The following is a 19,569-nucleotide window of genomic DNA, read 5'->3' as shown; positions in this document are numbered from 1 at the left end:
GGCGCCGGTGTATTCCCGGAAGTTTGCAGAACGATGGTGGTCTCCCGACAAGGCGCAACAGATCCGGTGAAGGGTCGAGAGCAGCGTAGGTGGATGATTTGGCAAAACGGAACCGAAGAAGAAAAGCTATTGATGAAGCTGAATTGGTTGCAGATTTTTCAAGAATAATCTGAGGTTTATAGAGTATATATGGACGAAAGGAAATCGTGATCGACAACCTACGAATACGGTTTGTAGATGTACTTGAAGGTGGTGATAAGGTAAGTTCAAATTTTAAAGAATCATATCTTGAAATTATAGGATTATGTGTGCTTATTATCTATCTATTTATTTAAATTGTTTATTTATATGAGTTTGCAACGATATACTACAATAATAATATTCAAATTCTACTAATGGTATCTTTACTCAAATCATAAGTGATAATATATATATATATGTATATATATATATATATATCGTTAACAAGTTAACCCACGTATATATATTATCTTATCTCTAATACCATTTGATTACATATCAAATTTGAGTTCCCAATGAAATTCTAAATTCAATACAATTTCCATTAAACCATAATCATTTAAATAATCAACTTATTTTATTATCATAAAATTTAGCTATTATAATTATTATCTGAAAAATTCGGATATTACAATTCTTCCTTCCTTAAAATAAATTTCGTCCTCGAAATTTGATATATATAAATAATGAAAATAAATTTTAGATGTAACAAATACATAACAGAATTTAATTTTTCACTGTTTCGGACATCGAAAAATTTAAACATACCAAACCACAAGAGTTTTGGTAGAATAGATGAAACTGGGATTTAGAGGTATTGGGAAGCGATGGCTTATTGGAGACAAATAACTGACAACGTAACAAATAAAATTGAATAACTAATGGCTAGAGAAGGATACCTAGTCGTGAGAATAATACTGAATTATTAAGTATATATCCTATGAATGTCTGAGTATTACAATTCTACCCTTCTTAGAAAATTTCGACCTCGAAATTAATAATTAAGCTAAAATAATTAAGCAAAAATTAAATAACATATAAAAAAACAAATTCAAAATGAAACTTTAGACTTCACGGATTGGGAGAAACATAATGTTTTTTTTTTTTTGTTTTTTTTGTTTTTTTTTTTTTTGAAAACGGAAAATTTATATGAATACATTTAAGATGTCTAAAAAAAATGGTAAATAAAGACATTAGCATGCACTCAATAGCTAAATCTAAAAACAATTAACTGACGCATGTGACTTATAAGTTGAACAAGTAGTAGCCAATCAGACACTTCAAAAACCCAAGACTTAAATATAAAAATTCAAACACACGTCTTGAATGTTAATATAAATTTCTTAACTCGTATATAGTTAATTAAATAAATAACAAAAGGCACGTAACACTAGCACAGAATAGTGAAAACTTAGGATGAGGTCGTATCAAAGTATTAGGGGAACCTTATATGCACAATGGATTTTTTTTTAGTAGCACACATACGTACCTGTAAATTCACGATTACGTTCGCGACCATAATCGTCAATTTACCTTACGACCGCGTCCTAACTGTCCTTCCATTATGCATCTTAAAACATGGTTAACCTTTTTTAAAAATTAGACGTGATGAAAAACTAATTAAGAAACGATGTCCAAAATCTTATGCGTGCTTACTAATACTGAGTGTCGCATCTATTCAAAAGTATAAGTGTTTTGGAAACGTCTGATGTCATATGTAATAGCAAAGTCTGAATGGAGCATAGAGGAGTAACTCAAATCATGATCTCATCAACTGTGTTGAACATTGTCTTCGGAAGTTATTGTTTTCTTTGGTAGAGAGTAAGCGAAAACAGCGGTAGAAGCACTTAACTTATTATAAACGAGAAAGTCATTAAATGAAATAAATGTCAACGTACGGTCAATATTAGAGCGATCTTGTACCCTTAAATTTAAAAATCACAAAATCATAAGCAAGAAAATTGAAAAGTAACCCTAACCCGACGTCTACCCATATTACCTCACATGTTTAAGTTTTAAGATAAATGTTTTCTACGGTAAAGTTTTAAAGTTAATGTTTTCTACAGGAAAGAGCCTTAGCTCTGATACCATAATTGTAACACCCCAACTCGGAACGGGCTGGCGTGTTACTATTACAGATATCAAATCAACGCCACAATCCAAAATACAAAAAAAGTCAATGCAACCTATGTTTGAACTTCATTATTCTCTCTCATCACTGATCTCCCCGATTTCCCGAATTACCTGTTAGCAAATAAGACAGACACAAACAAGAAAATACGGCTGAGCCAAAAATTGCCCAGTAACGGAGAGAACAATAGTACAGGTAAAAGCATACATAAGACAAAACACATACTGAAATAAAACTGAAACTATTGCGGATATAAAACCACGTTTTAGACCGAACTGTAATTAAATGCGAAACATAATCCGATACACGATCGGGACGTAATCTGAATATACTCAAATTTAATCAAATGCAGATACACATATCAAAACGGACCAGAAATATAGCGAAACAAAATATAATTACTAAAATACACGACGATGATGTTAAAATAAATAGGTCGTGTAATACGGAAGCACCCAGAGCCTAAACAGAGGGGTACACAGCTAGCTAGTCCATGCACCAAGGAGACGGTGTGGGTGGCGTGCACACATTGTTCCATCTCAAACAGAAGTCAGGAGTCAGGAGTCGGAGCTAAGATCGATCTATACGCCTCTAAGTGGCCAAGGTACTACATGAGTACTTTCAGAGACGCCGTGAACTTTGATTACGCACTGTCACGATAAGTGCCATGTCGTTGACGCCCCAGCGACAAGTCAGAAATTGCTCGGGTAACAGAGTACAAAAACTAAAATCGTATAACTAAAAATATTTAAACAGGAACATGCAATAATGAATTCAAAATATATATAACCTATTGCATGCTATAAAATTAATATAAACATATCATACGAATAAACCGAACTAGATCTGTAACTGACAGATAACAAAAATCCTCACTACAAAGTGACGGACATCGAATATAAAATGGACTAGAACCAATACTATGAGTGAAAAAAAAAACAGAATCCGTACCTTAACTGATGAACAAAAATAGAACAATAAAAGTTGTCCTTAACGAGTCCGAGAACCTACACTTTAATTATATTAAGAGTTACGAATTAGGTTCATGGGACTTAAATTACATAACTGGATTTTTGGTTTTGTTAACTTTTCCGGCGACATAGATCTTAAAAATAATTAACTAATTTGTTAAACACATCAAACCATTTACTTGTTATTTCCTCAATCCTATTACTGATAGTAAATAATTGACATATTAACAAGTACTCATATTATGATTAGCTATATTTAAGATTTCTACTAATGCATGACACTTTCAAAATTCTCTTTTTGACTATTATATGATAACCTCTTAATTCTTTCTTTTTTTTAATATATAAAAACAAACATAATCCACCCAACAACCATTAACTGGTTATTTAGCATGGAGCACAATCAAACAAATAAAAGAGTTTTAGAACTTTTATTAATATTATTCAATTAAAATAATTTCTCATGTTGGAATGATACAGTCGCCGGAAACCAAATAGAACCCATGCACCAAATTAAACCATATTGGTTAAACAACAAACGATTATCAAAAACGACCATTACCTTCGTAACCGAACAACACCGAATGTATCGAGGAGTGAGGGTGGGCGCCGCGCGTGTCGATAGCCGTCTCCACTAGGACAGAAAGGTAGATGGCGGTGCCGGTAACTTATGTGACGGTGAAGGCTAGCTCCGAAAACAAGCGACAGCGGCGGCGGTGTATTCCCGGAAGTTTGCAGAACGATGGTGGTCTCCCGACAAGGCGCAACAGATCCGGTGAAGGGTCGAGAGCAGCGTAGGTGGATGATTTGGCAAAACGGAACCGAAGAAGAAAAGCTATTGATGAAGCTGAATTGGTTGCAGATTTTTCAAGAATAATCTGAGGTTTATAGAGTATATATGGACGAAAGGAAATCGTGATCGACAACCTACGAATACGGTTTGTAGATGTACTTGAAGGTGGTGATAAGGTAAGTTCAAATTTTAAAGAATCATATCTTGAAATTATAGGATTATGTGTGCTTATTATCTATCTATTTATTTAAATTGTTTATTTATATGAGTTTGCAACGATATACTACAATAATAATATTCAAATTCTACTTAATGGTATCTTTACTCAAATCATAAGTGATAATATATATATATATATATATATATGTATATATATATATATATATATGTATATATATATGTATATATATATATATATATATATCGTTAACATGTTAACCCACGTATATATATTATCTTATCTCTAATACCATTTGATTACATATCAAATTTGAGTTCCCAACGAAATTCTAAATTCAATACAATTTCCATTAAACCATAATCATTTAAATAATCATCTTATTTTATTATCATAAAATTTAGCTATTATAATTATTATCTGAAAAATTCGGATATTACAATTCTTCCTTCCTTAAAATAAATTTCGTCCTCGAAATTTGATATATATAAATAATGAAAATAAATTTTAGATGTAACAAATACATAACAGAATTTAATTTTTCACTGTTTCGGACATCGAAAAATTTAAACATACCAAACCACAAGAGTTTGGGTAGAATAGATGAAACTGGGATTTAGAGGTATTGGGAAGCGATGGCTTATTGGAGACAAATAACTGACAACGTAACAAATAAAATTGAATAACTAATGGCTAGAAAAGGATACATAGTCGTGAGAATAATACTGAATTATTAAGTATATATCCTATGAATGTCTGAGTATTACAATTCTACCCTTCTTAGAAAATTTCGACCTCGAAATTAATAATTAAGCTAAAATAATTAAGCATAAATTAAATAACATATAAAAAAACAAATTCAAAATGAAACTTTAGACTTCACGGATTGGGAGAAACATAATGTTTTTTTTTTTGTTTTTTTGTTTTTTTTTTTTTTGAAAACGGAAAATTTATATGAATACATTTAAGATGACTAAAAAAATGGTAAATAAAGACATTAGCATGCACTCAATAGCTAAATCTAAAAACAATTAACTGACGCATGTGACTTATAAGTTGAACAAGTAGTAGCCAATCAGACACTTCAAAAACCCAAGACTTAAATATAAAAATTCAAACACACGTCTTGAATGTTAATATAAATTTCTTGACTCGTATATAGTTAATTAAATAAATAACAAAAGGCACGTAACACTAGCACAGAATAGTGAAAACTTAGGATGAGGTCGTATCAAAGTATTAGGGGAACCTTATATGCACAATGGATTTTTTTTTTAGTAGCACACATACGTACCTGTAAATTCACGATTACGTTCGCGACCATAATCGTCAATTTACCTTACGACCGCGTCCTAACTGTCCTTCCATTTTGCATCTTAAAACATGGTTAACCTTTTTTAAAAATTAGACGTGATGAAAAACTAATTAAGAAACGATGTCCAAAATCTTATGCGTGCTTACTAATACTGAGTGTCGCATCTATTCAAAAGTATAAGTGTTTCGGAAACGTCTGATGTCATATGTAATAGCAAAGTCTGAATGGAGCATAGAGGAGTAACTCAAATCATGATCTCATCAACTGTGTTGAACATTGTCTTCGGAAGTTATTGTTTTCTTTGGTAGAGAGTAAGCGAAAACAGCGGTAGAAGCACTTAACTTATTATAAACGAGAAAGTCATTAAGTGAAATAAATGTCAACGTACGGTCAATATTAGAGCGATCTTGTACCCTTAAATTTAAAAATCACAAAATCATAAGCAAGAAAATTGAAAAGTAACCCTAACCCGACGTCTACCCATATTACCTCACATGTTTAAGTTTTAAGATAAATGTTTTCTACGGTAAAGTTTTAAATTAATGTTTTCTACAGGAAAGAGCCTTAGCTCTGATACCATAATTGTAACACCCCAACTCGGAACGGGCTGGCGTGTTACTATTACAGATATCAAATCAACGCCACAATCCAAAATACAAAAAAAATCAATGCAACCTATGTTTGAACTTCATTATTCTCTCTCATCACTGATCTCCCCGATTTCCCGAATTACCTGTTAGCAAATAAGACAGACACAAACAAGAAAATACGGCTGAGCCAAAAATTGCCCAGTAACGGAGAGAACAATAGTACAGGTAAAAGCATACATAAGACAAAACACATACTGAAATAAAACTGAAACTATTGCGGATATAAAACCACGTTTTAGACCGAACTGTAATTAAATGCGAAACATAATCCGATACACGATCGGGACGTAATCTGAATATACTCAAATTTAATCAAATGCAGATACACATATCAAAACGGACCAGAAATATAGCGAAACAAAATATAATTACTAAAATACACGACGATGATGTTAAAATAAATAGGTCGTGTAATACGGAAGCACCCAGAGCCTAAACAGAGGGGTACACAGCTAGCTAGTCCATGCACCAAGGAGACGGTGTGGGTGGCGTGCACACATTGTTCCATCTCAAACAGAAGTCAGGAGTCAGGAGTCGGAGCTAAGATCGATCTATACGCCTCTAAGTGGCCAAGGTACTACATGAGTACTTTCAGAGACGCCGTGAACTTTGATTACGCACTGTCACGATAAGTGCCATGTCGTTGACGCCCCAACGACAAGTCAGAAATTGCTCGGGTAACAGAGTACAAAAACTAAATCGTATAACTAAAAATATTTAAACAGGAACATGCAATAATGAATTCAAAATATATATAACCTATTGCATGCTATAAAATTAATATAAACATATCATACGAATAAACCGAACTAGATCTGTAACTGACAGATAACAAAAATCCTCACTACAAAGTGACGGACATCGAATATAAAATGGACTAGAACCAATACTATGAGTGAAAAAAAAAACAGAATCCGTACCTTAACTGATGAACAAAAATAGAACAATAAAAGTTGTCCTTAACGAGTCCGAGAACCTACACTTTAATTATATTAAGAGTTACGAATTAGGTTCATGGGACTTAAATTACATAACTGGATTTTTGGTTTTGTTAACTTTTCCGGCGACATAGATCTTAAAAATAATTAACTAATTTGTTAAACACATCAAACCATTTACTTGTTATTTCCTCAATCCTATTACTGATAGTAAATAATTGACATATTAACAAGTACTCATATTATGATTAGCTATATTTAAGATTTCTACTAATGCATGACACTTTCAAGATTCTCTTTTTGACTATTATATGATAACCTCTTAATTCTTTCTTTTTTTTTAATATATAAAAACAAACATAATCCACCCAACAACCATTAACTGGTTATTTAGCATGGAGCACAAACAAACAAATAAAAGAGTTTTAGAACTTTTATTAATATTATTCAATTAAAATAATTTCTCATGTTGGAATGATACAGTCGCCGGAAACCAAATAGAACCCATGCACCAAATTAAACCATATTGGTTAAACAAAAAACGATTAACAAAAACGACCATTACCTTCGTAACCGAACAACATCGAATGTATCGAGGAGTGAGGGTGGGCGCCGCGCGTGTCGATAGCCGTCTCCACTAGGACAGAAAGGTCGATGGCGGTGCCGGTAACTTATGTGACGGTGAAGGCTAGCTCCGAAAACAAGCGATAGCGGCGCGGTGTATTCCCGGAAGTTTGCAGAACGATGGTGGTCTCCCGACAAGGCGCAACAGATCCGGTAAGGGTCGAGAGCAGCGTAGGTGGATGATTTGGCAAAACGGAACCGAAGAAGAAAAGCTATTGATGAAGCTGAATTGGTTGCAGATTTTCAAGAATAATCTGAGGTTTATAGAGTATATATGGACGAAAGGAAATCGTGATTGACAACCTACGAATACGGTTTGTAGATGTACTTGAAGGTGGTGATAAGGTAAGTTCAAATTTTAAAGAATCATATCTTGAAATTATAGGATTATGTGTGCTTATTATCTATCTATTTATTTAAATTGTTTATTTATATGAGTTTGCAACGATATACTACAATAATAATATTCAAATTCTACTTAATGGTATCTTTACTCAAATCATAAGTGATAATATATATATATATATATATATGTATATATATATATATGTATATATATATATATATATATCGTTAACAAGTTAATCCACGTATATATATTATCTTATCTCTAATACCATTTGATTACATATCAAATTTGAGTTCCCAACGAAATTCTAAATTCAATACAATTTCCATTAAACCATAATCATTTAAATAATCATCTTATTTTATTATCATAAAATTTAGCTATTATAATTATTATCTGAAAAATTCGGATATTACATGGCTTTGTTGATGGTTGAGTTCTAGTTGCAGAGTATGTTAAACTGATGCCAAAAGATTATTTTGTGTTTGAACATAATGAAGATGATGGATTTCAATTGCAGCATTCTGCTAATGTGTTGATTAACTCGGATGGTTACTAATGTATTAATTTTTTGTTTAATTAGAATGCTATTTTATAATTTTTTTTACTGCTACGTTTAATTATTTTTTAAAGGTGAATATCCTAACTCACAACTTGGTGATGATGATGTCATGATAACGATGATGATTGTGATAATTATTTTATTTAATACCGGTGCCGATAGAAGTTTTATATCTTTGAAATTTGAATCGAAACTTGCTATGCCTCGAACTAAGCTTTCCCGACCGTTTTCCGTTGAAGTCGCAAATGGCAATTCTATTACCATCAACTCCGTCGTCCGTGATTGTACTCTCATCCTTGCTAAAAATAAATTCTCCATCGATCTCATCCCGATGCAAATGGGAAGTTTCGATATCAGGGTAGGCATGAATTGGTTATCTTTGCACCGTGCCGAAGTTGTTTGCTTTGATAATTCATTCGCATTCCGCTAGTCAACGGCAAAATTCTTAAAGTCTTTGGGAACGCTAGTACTAGAAGACTTAATCTCATGTCGTGCTCCCAATCGCAAAAGTACTTACGCCAAAAGTACGTTACGTTTCTAGCTCTCTCGGTGACAAAAGATAAAAAGGAAAGGAAAATCCAAGATATTTCCATTGTTCGTGATTTCCTCGATGTCTTTCCCGATGATGTCACCGGTCTTCCACCCATTCGTCCGATTGATTTCCGAATCGATCTTGTGCCCGACGCGATGCCCGTGGCCAAGGCTCCTTATTATTTAGCCCCGTCGGAAATGCAAGAATTATCAAACAAACTCGAAGAACTTTCCGATAAAGGTTTCATTCGTCCTAGCTCTTCTCCTTGGGGCGCTCCCGTTCTCTACGTGAAAAAGAAGGATGGTTCGTTTCGAATGTGCATCGACTACCGATAACTTAACAAACTCACCATCAAAAATCGATATCCCTTGCTACGTATCGACGACCTATCCGACCAACTTCAAGGCGCAACTTGCTTTTCCAAAATCGATCTTCGATCGGGTTATCATCAATTGCGTGTTCGCGAAGAAGACATTCCTAAAACCGCTTTCCGTACTTGATATGGACATTTCGAATTTTTGGTTATGCCCTTCGGGTTAACAAATGCACCCGCGGTATTTATGGACCTCATGAACCGCGTTTGCAAACCATTCCTTGATAAATTCGTTATTGTCTTTATAGATGACATCCTTATCTTCTCTAAATCCAAAGCCGAACATGAACATCATTTGCGTTCCATTCTCGAGCTCCTTAGAAACGAACGACTTTATGCCAAATTCTCCAAATGTTAATTTTGGCTAGAGGAAGTTCAATTTTTAGGACATATTGTAAACGACAAAGGTATTCATGTTGATCCCGCTAAAATTGAGGTCGTTAAGGATTGGAAAACTCCAACGACTCCCACGGAAATTCGATCCTTCCTCGGTTTAGCCGGGTATTATTGGCGTTTCATTTGAAACTTTTCCAAGATATCTTTGCTTCTTACCTCCCTTACCCATAAAGGGAAACCATTCGATTGGGGTTCGAAGCAAGAGGAAGCCTTTTTAACTCTCAAGGACATGCTTTGCAATGCTCCCGTTCTAACCCTTCCCGATGGAAACGACGATTTCATTGTATTTTGTGATGCCTCTCATAAAGGACTTGGTTGGGTTCTCATGCAACGAGGTCAAGTCATCGCTTACGCATCAAGGAAACTTAAGGTCAATGAGAAGAACTACACGACTCACGATCTCGAACTTGGTGCCGTCGTTTTCGCTCTAAAAATCTGGAGACATTACCTTTATGGTACGAAATGTGTGGTTTTTACCGATCATAAAAGCCTTCAACATATTTTCGACCAAAAAGATCTCAACTTGAGACAACGACGATGGGCCGAATTACTTAGTTATTACGATTGCGAGATTCGCTACCATCCCGGTAAAGCGAATGTTGTAGCCGACGCCCTAAGTCGAAAGGTTAATGTTAAATCCATTCTGCTTCTACGCGTTGTTATTCAAACCGATCTTCAAATTCATATCTTCCAAGCTCAACGTGCCTCCGTTGAGGAAGGTAACATGTACGACGAAATGCCATGTGGTGCCGAACTTCAACTCGAAACCAAACTCGATGGTCTTTTGTAATTTCTCAATCGTTTGTAGGTTCCTAATCACGATGACATTCGTACTTGTATACTCGAAGAAGCTCACAACTCGCAGTATTCCGTTCATCCAGGCGTGGATAAGATGTATTTCGATCTTCGTGCTACCTTTTGGTGACCGGGTATGAAAAAGGATGTAGCGTTGTTTGTATCCAAATGTCTTACTTGCTCTAAAGTCAAAGCCGAACATCAAAGACCTTTTGGTCTACTCGAGCAACCACCGATTCCCGTTTGGAAATGGGAAGACATTGCTATGGACTTTATCACTAAATTACCCAACACCCAAAAAGACAACAATAGCATTTGGGTGATCATTGTCGTTTAACCGAATCTGCTCATTTCATTCCGATCCGCAAAGTATTCTGTCGAGCAGCTTGCTCAAATCTATGTTCAGGAGATCGTGTGCCAACACGGTTTACCATTGTCTATCATTTCTGATCACGATGTTTGTTTTACCTCTCATTTTTGGAGATCTCTTCAAGAAGCCTTGGGAACTCGTCTCGATCTTAGCACCGCTTATCATCCTCAAACGGACGGTCAATCCGAACGTACGATCCAAAAACTCGAGGATATGCTACGAGCGTGTGTTCTTGATTTTGGTGGAAATTGGGATTCTCACATTCCATTCATCGAGTTTTCATATAACAATATCTATCATTCTAGCATTGATATGGCTCCTTTTCAAGCTCTTTTCGGTCGTAAATGTCGTTCCCCAATTAGTTGGAATGAAATCGGTGAAGCTCAAATCACGGGACCCGAAATGGTCCAAGAAGCTAGCGGCGTCATTGATCAAATCCGTAAGAACCTCCTAGCCGCTAGAAGTCATCAAAAGAGTTACGCCGACAAACGGCGAAAAACGATCGAATTTAATGTTGATGATCTTGTCCTTCTAAAAGTATCTCCTTGGAAGGGGGTAGTCCATTTCGGAAAGAAGGGTAAGCTAGCTCCTCATTTCGTTGGTCCTTTCAAAATCCTTGAGCGTGTTGGGAAGGTAGCTTATCAACTCGAACTACCGCAAGAACTTGTTGGTGTTCATCCGACATTCCATGTTTCAAATCTTAAAAAGTGCTTAGCCGAGGGTAATCTCCATATACCTCTCGACGAAGTACATGTCGATGAGTCGATGATTATGGTTGAACGACCCGTTGAGATCATGGATCACAACGAGAATAAAACCAAGCGTAGTCGTATTCGGTTAGTCAAAGTTCGATGGGAATCACGGCGTGACGTGGAATTCACTTGGGAACGAGAAGACACTATGAAAGAGAAGTATCCACATTTGTTTGCATCATCGTCTTCGTCATAATTTCAGGACGAAATTTCCTGAAGTAGTAAATACTGTGACATTCGTCAATTTCGGGTCTCGAATCGTATTCGTTTTGTAAACTTTTATTATGTAAAACGACCCGTTTTGTAAATTGAAGCTTATAATATAATCAAAATTATGGATTTTATGTTACAATATTGTTTTACACTTGTTGGGTCTTGAAAACATCCTTTTCGGTCTTTAAAACACGTAAAAATCACTAAAATCGAACTTCGGGGACTAAATCTGTCAATTTTCAAAAGTTGGAAAGTCTGGTAACCACCTCATCGCACCACGCGATGGGGGATGACCTCCCTTGGTCGGGTACCACGACCCCCCTGCAGACCAGCTACGGGTTTTTGTTTGTTTGTGTTTGTTTTGATCCATTTTTCATGCAAACTCTTTTGTTTTTAACACCTATATTTGACCACCATCCTTCCCCTATATATGCACCACCATTTCACTTCATTTCCCCCATGCTACATCTCTCAATTCTCTCTCAATCTTCATAGATTCAAGGTTGTTTATTATTGTGTTCTTGAAGGTTTGACTTCCAAAAGTCAAACTGAGTTTAATCTTTCATTCTAATTAACTTATATAGTCAACAAGTGTTATTAATACTTGTTTACGGTGGTACAACATATATAATATAATACCCCTTGTTACCTTTGGTAGTTGCTTCTCCAGCTCCGGTCGGTGAGGTTTCGGACCTCTTAAGGCAAGGCTTCATGGAGAACCTCGTGTTCTTGATATATATATACTTACATAACTTGTTGATACATACTAACCATGCTTAAATTCTGCTCATTTAGTTTATTTACAAGTTCCAAGGTTATGGGTTTGTGGGTCAATGCTTCGGTTTAATCGTAAATAGCTCTTAACCGTAAACCGAACTTTGCTTACTAATTTTAGTTAAATACTTGTTTTAAACATGTTTAATGTTAGATCTCAGTTAATAAAATCATTTTTATGAGGTCCATGGTTATGGGTTGGTAGATTCTAAACTCGGTTTTAACCCGAAACTAGATCCGAAACCGTAAACCGAACTTTTGTTTAAAGACTTTATTGTTAACTTTTTGGTTGTAAAACTTAAATATTTTCATTTGTACATTATTATACAAGTTCTTGGTTATTTGGGCATGTGGAAACCATCTATGAACTCATTGTGAGAGGGAAACCGAACCAAACCTAACTACACCGACTTTTACTCGCTTAAGACACACAAGTGTGTTTTTAGCTACCAAGACTTGTATATTTCTTTAAAAATAGTTTATAAACTGATTTTAATTATTTTCTTAAGTACTTGGAAATGTTGGATCCAACTTGGTCACATAACAAAGTTTGGACCGACAAAACCGAACACTCGCTTAACGTACGTTGTTAGTTCTAAAATAATAAATCTACATACTTGGTTTAGCCTTACTTGATTTTTATGAGTTATCTCATATCATTTAATATTTTGGAAAGTTGACTTTGGGTTTGACCAATTGTCAAGACCCGAACCAATAACCCGAACACTCGTTAAAACCCGTTTTAGTATCTTTATTTCCAAGGGACTAGCATTCTTGCATTTTTACCCACCTTATTACTTAACATAGGTTAAGTAAATATTAAGGTTAAATACTTTAACCCGGTTTCGAGCAAACTTACATTTTTAAAGGGTTATTATTATAAATTGTAAATAATTACATTTTAAATCTTGAAACTTTAATTTTTTACATTTCTCAACATTTATACTTTCAATACAACCTTTCTAAATCTAAGACTTCTTTCCTATTAGGCTTTGTTCGTTAAACCCGTTGTTCCGGCAAATCTCCAAATTATCATCTTTCAAGTTTATTACTTGAATGTGAGTACTTTCATACCCCGTTTTTTATCTTTTGTTTGGGGGGGGGGGTGACATTTCATCTTATCTAAACTAAATATTTTATACTTGGGTCTTAAACCACAAACGTTATTGTATATTTTACTTAAATACTTGCTCGATTTGGTGTTCTATGATTATATGCCTATGTGTTTACCGCTTTTGGTTGGTTGATCTATAAATCCTAGACTACTTGGCACCCCCCTGTAGCAAGGTGTCGTTAACGTAATGTAATTAACGATAACTATAAAATCCTAGACTATTTGGCATCCCCTTAGAGTTAGGTGTCGCTAACGTAAATCTATTAGCGATTTTATCCAAATTATTGCTTTTATTTATTGTTTCGTATACGAGTTTTTTGGATCGTTCTTACTATATATCTATATGCTCGAACTTATGAATTTCTCACCAACCTTTGTGTTGATAAACTTTATTTTATGAAATGTTACAAGTTTACATCTTGGTTGATTATGGAGCTTGTGGAGAAAACGTCACAAATACCTTTAGGATATTAGCAAAATGAACGATATATTATTTTCTATGTTTTGTTGTATATGTCTTATGAATATTCGTTATGTGACATTTTTGATGTGAAATGAAATAAGTTTATTAAATATATTGTCGCTTTAAATAGTGTCATGTGCTTATGGGCAATCGTTACACCTCGGCATGTTCCGCCGGCTTTGGTCAGGGTGTGACACAATCCACCAACGTTCATGTGAACCAAATCCCTAAATGCTAACCTGCATCAATTCAAACCAGCGCCATCAGACGGTCACCGTCACAATCCACGCCGCAGCTCCACTCCTCTCTATCCACGCCGTTGAATCGAAGAATCATAATCGTAATCGCACGCTAACGGCTATTCACAGGCCACTCTTCGTCTTAAAGTTTAGTCCCCTCGTATTCTTCATTCTTGTCTGAGCGAAAACGAGCCGAGCCGAGTCGAGCCGCTCGGTTTCAATTCGAGCCGAGTTCGAGCAACGCTTTCTTGCTCGTTTACTTAAATTCGAACCTAGCCGAGCCACTTGGATACAGTTCGAGCGGGCGTTCGCCCGGTCCGGCTCGGTTCGTGAACAACCCTAAACTCAACTGATAAGAAATCTGCCCATAACACTCGATGTTAGCCCAGTTAATAAACAATTTACAAACCCTTCATTTCACAAAGGACTGATTACCGGGTATATATAGCTTTTTTATCCTCAAAGTCAAATATAAGTCGCCTTAGAGCATTCTCAACCTATCACTCGTCCCTATCTTTATAATTACACTAAAAAAATACTATATTTCTCTCTCAATTAAATAATATAACTTATACATTTATCATTACAATTTTTTCTCTCTTCTACTAACAACCAATTCAACAAATATCTAACTGATCTAATAAACAAGTGGATTTCCGACTACCATTTCACCAAATATGCTCCATTTTGCCACATGACATTCTAAGCCTTTCAATTGTCCATGTGACATCTCAATATTCACCCATCCCCTTTCAGTTGTCCTTTGATATTTTCCTGTAGAAGTTTAATGGAAATCTTACTCAGGAGGCTTTAACCACATAAGGCTATGCGTAGTGGAGGGTTTAAAAATTTGGGGCGAATTGCGACACGTGGCGCCCAGTCAGCAAGGGGTGGGAATTTGTTTTTGGGGTGTAAGGCTATGCGTAGTGGATGTGCTACAAATTGGGGCGAATTGCGACACGTGGTGCCCAGTCAGCAAAGGATGAAAATTTGTTTTTGCGGTGTAATAGTGTAAGGGTTATAAAATGGGCCCACGGTATCTTTTTTTATTATTTTCTTTTTATACTTTATATTAAAACCAATTTATTTAAATAATTAAATAAAAATGTATTAAAATTAAAAAATAAATACAAAAAAATACATAAAACTAAAAAAAACACACCAATAATAAAAATAAATTATAATAAAAAAACACACCACAAAAAAATACATATAAAAATACAAATATAAATGCTAATCTATTCGTCTTCGTCCTCCTCCTCGTCTTCAACCTCGTCTTAGACTTCAACGGGACGATTATCCCACCTGTGTTGAACCAAATCTGCCTTCAGTTGGTTATGTATATCACTTGACGTGAGCTGGTGAATGTTATAAGTTCGTTGGTCGTGGGTTGGTTCAGCAAACTGTTCTAGAACGCTTCCTGGTATATATTTCTTTTCCCTCGTCTTCTAAAATCATATTATGCAATATGATTCACGTATACATGGCATCACTCATTTTTGCCAACGACCATACACGACATGGGATTTTCACATAATGCCAACGTTTTTTAGAACCCCGAAACACCTCTCAATATCCTTTCGCGCGGACACTTGCTTCTTCTTAATATGTTCTCATTTTTCTTCGATCGGGTTTTGCAACGTTTTGACGATGATCGAGTACTCTGGATATATCCCATCTTCCAAATAGTATCCGTGACGATAGAAGGTATCGTTGGCATAAAACGGTAAGACCTGTATGCTACGACTGATGTAATACTAGCACGGCTGACGCGCTGAGAACGTTTATGTCGTTGTTGGACCGACTGAGCCGCAGTAGGCTGACCAAATCCAGAGGTCGTGTGAACAAATGGCTTGAAGACTAACCGTTGGCACTCCATGGTCACCACGAGTGTATTTATCTCGCCATGTGGTTGGACAATTGGACCACTCCCAATGCATGCAATCTATACTCCCGATCATGCCTGGAAAAGAATGTTTACTTTCGTGTACATCGTATATGCGAGTCAGGTCGTTTGAAGTTGGAATCCTCAGATAACGACGAGAGTATAATTGTATTATTCCTATACAAATAAATTATTAAAAAATATTTATATTAAAAATAATAATTAATGCAAACAATTTAAATTTTACCGATGCAAAACTTCTTCAACTCGTCTCTCTTCGTTTTCTCAGCCATCTTTAAATACTGGTCGTTGATGTCGGTCGTGTTGCCGTATGCGAGGACTCGTAGAGCCGAAGTACACTTTTGGATTGTGGAGAATCCTAAATATCCTCTTGCGTCGGGTTTCTGTTGAAAATACTCATACTCCCGCTCCCTATCTCCCATGATGCGCAAAAATAAACGCTTAGACATCCGAAAACGACGTCGAAACATAACGTCAATAAATGTAGGCCTGTCGTTGAAGTAGTCCTTCATCAAACGATCGTTCGCTTGCTTACGATCACGAAGGATATATGACCGTCTACGTGGCGACGAGTAGCTAGTAGAGCCGGACACTATATTATTGGTGACGGCCCGAACTACGTTCGTGACCACTAAATGCTCTTCCACCACTCGTCGTTGAATCTGATGAATTCTTTAACTCTCCTTAATTAGTTTATCCCAAATCTCAGCAGAATTCGTGGAATCTGGGAAACCCATTTTGTTTGAAGAAGTATGAAATGATGAAAATGATTGGTATTTATGTTTGAGTTTGGGTATAATATGGTGAAAATGGTTTAATTGGTTTGATATTTATATTAAGTTTTTAATTAAATTTTTTTATTTGACCGTTGGATAACGGTAATAATATTATTATATTATTTTTTTCTTTCTTTCGGCGACAAATTTCACCCGCCCACGGCCCTTTTCGCCCCATTATCGCCCCGGGGTTGGGGGTTGTTTCCCCAAAATGTCGCCCAAATTCGCCCTTGAATGTCGCCCAATACACTTAGCCTAATGGTGTAGGGGCTACAAACTAGGCCCACAATATCTTTTATTATTATTTTCTTTTTATAATTAAACTAAACATATAATTAAATAAAAATGTATTATAATTAAAAATAAATACAAAAGAACAAAACTAAAAAAATAACTACATAACTAAAAAAATACATAACTAAAAATAAAAAAAATACATAACTAAAAAAAACTAATATCCATAATATTCGCGCATTTTTTCAATTCGTCGTCGTTTCAATAATGCGGCCTCTTCGTGTAACCTGACCGCTTTAAGGGATTCGTATTCTTTACTCATTTCCCGCAATTTCAACATAGCGGCAATCTTTTCGTGTTGTTTGTTGGTTTCTGTCACGGTATCGTTGAGTTCCTCGGCAATATTTTCGTGCTTTTTGATGATTTCTCTCATGGTAGCGGTGAGTTCGACGACATGGGTTTCGAAAGGAGCGAATGGGTAGTTCAGTTGGTTCGGGTTGTTTCTAGGATTGATTTTGCTAGATTTCTTGAAGAATTTGGGTATGAATTGTGTATAAAATGGATATGAAATGAAGAAGAAGGTGTATGTTTATATACATATTGTTTTTTTTTCTGACCGTTTCCCAACGGTATTATTATTGAAATAATAATATTTTTTCCCCTTCATGCGACAAAACTCTCCTACCCCATTTCGCCCCGAGGGCGGTGTTCCCCCCAAATCGCCCCCGTCGCCCTCACACATGCCTTAACGGTTCTCTCTTTCCTCTCTCTATTTCATCGTCTTGCGCAATTTCAAATGTAGATCTGAATACCTTTTCCATTAACATTCATCTTCCATAGATGTATTGAGAAACCCTAATACGTCCATATACACCTATCTCAGTTTTTCTTACTTTAATTTCTTTCCCAAACCTTAATTTGATTCAAAACATCCCAGGTGTCAATCTCATCCTCTTTCCCGCCGACTCTACGATTGAGGTAAGCAATGTAATTTTTAATTACGATTTCTGAGAATTACTTCATCAAATAGCGAGTATATTGATGTTAAAAGTTAGGGTTTATGTCTAACTTTGATTATAGCCGACATTCCGACAATATATATAGTTCATCATCTTATAGCCATTTTATGTAGTTGTTGATATTAAAACTTAGGGTTTAAAAATTGATGGAATATAGGTATTTTTAGACACAATGGTATCTAACTCATTCGTCGTGGCCAATTAGGGTTAATTTATGAGTCATTACTCAGTTTGTGTTTTTCATCGTTTACTGTATTGTTGTTGAGGTAAAACTTTGTCTTTGAAATGACCTAATTCATGTGCTTGGCTTTATTGTGTACCCGAATTGCAATATCTTTCAGTTTATGGCTATCTATTTGTGTCTTTAGTATTGTATTCCATATATGAACAATTTTTTCAATGATAATGGTAAGCGATAGGCATGTAAACAAACCGAATGAACACGAACAAAGCATATTCATGTTTGTTCGTTTGAACTTTAACCGACCAAATGATTGAACACAAACAATTAATCAAATGATCTTTTTACCTTCATGTGCGTTTGTTAATAAAATGAGTGTGTTTGCTTATGTTCGTTTGTTAATAGTATAAACGAATGGTTCATGATCTTAAACGAGCTGACAAAAATAAACATTGATGACAAACATGATTGAAAGAACAACAATTGAAAGTAAACATGCACATACATGATAAAACTCTTGGCCTATACAACTATAGTAAACCTTAATATTTGTATATAGATCAAAAATGAATGATGGAAAAATCACAATATTTTTAACACAATTATTTATCTAAAATTCACCATGAATTATGCTAATTTTGCAGGTAGGATTCGTGGCAGCAACATGTCTTTTGACTTATTGTTGGTCAACCTAAACATTATTGATGATATTGCTACGAGGGTGATTTAAATTAATTTTCCAAGTGACCTCAAGGATGACACATTGGTAAGCCATTTCATTATGAATTGTTGTTTGATTAGTTAACAATATTTTATTCTAATGTTGTTTACAATCTATAGGGACTTAAACTGAGTAATGTTTTTTTGGATGGGTATAGGAATGCAAAAGCTTTCTGATTT

Source organism: Bidens hawaiensis, unplaced genomic scaffold, assembly GCF_021521415.1.
Source record: "Bidens hawaiensis isolate Kalapana, Puna unplaced genomic scaffold, B.hawaiensis_p1.1 tig00035039_1, whole genome shotgun sequence".
In the NCBI taxonomy this organism is placed as follows: Eukaryota; Viridiplantae; Streptophyta; class Magnoliopsida; order Asterales; family Asteraceae; genus Bidens; species Bidens hawaiensis.
This window is presented reverse-complemented; position numbering follows the sequence as displayed.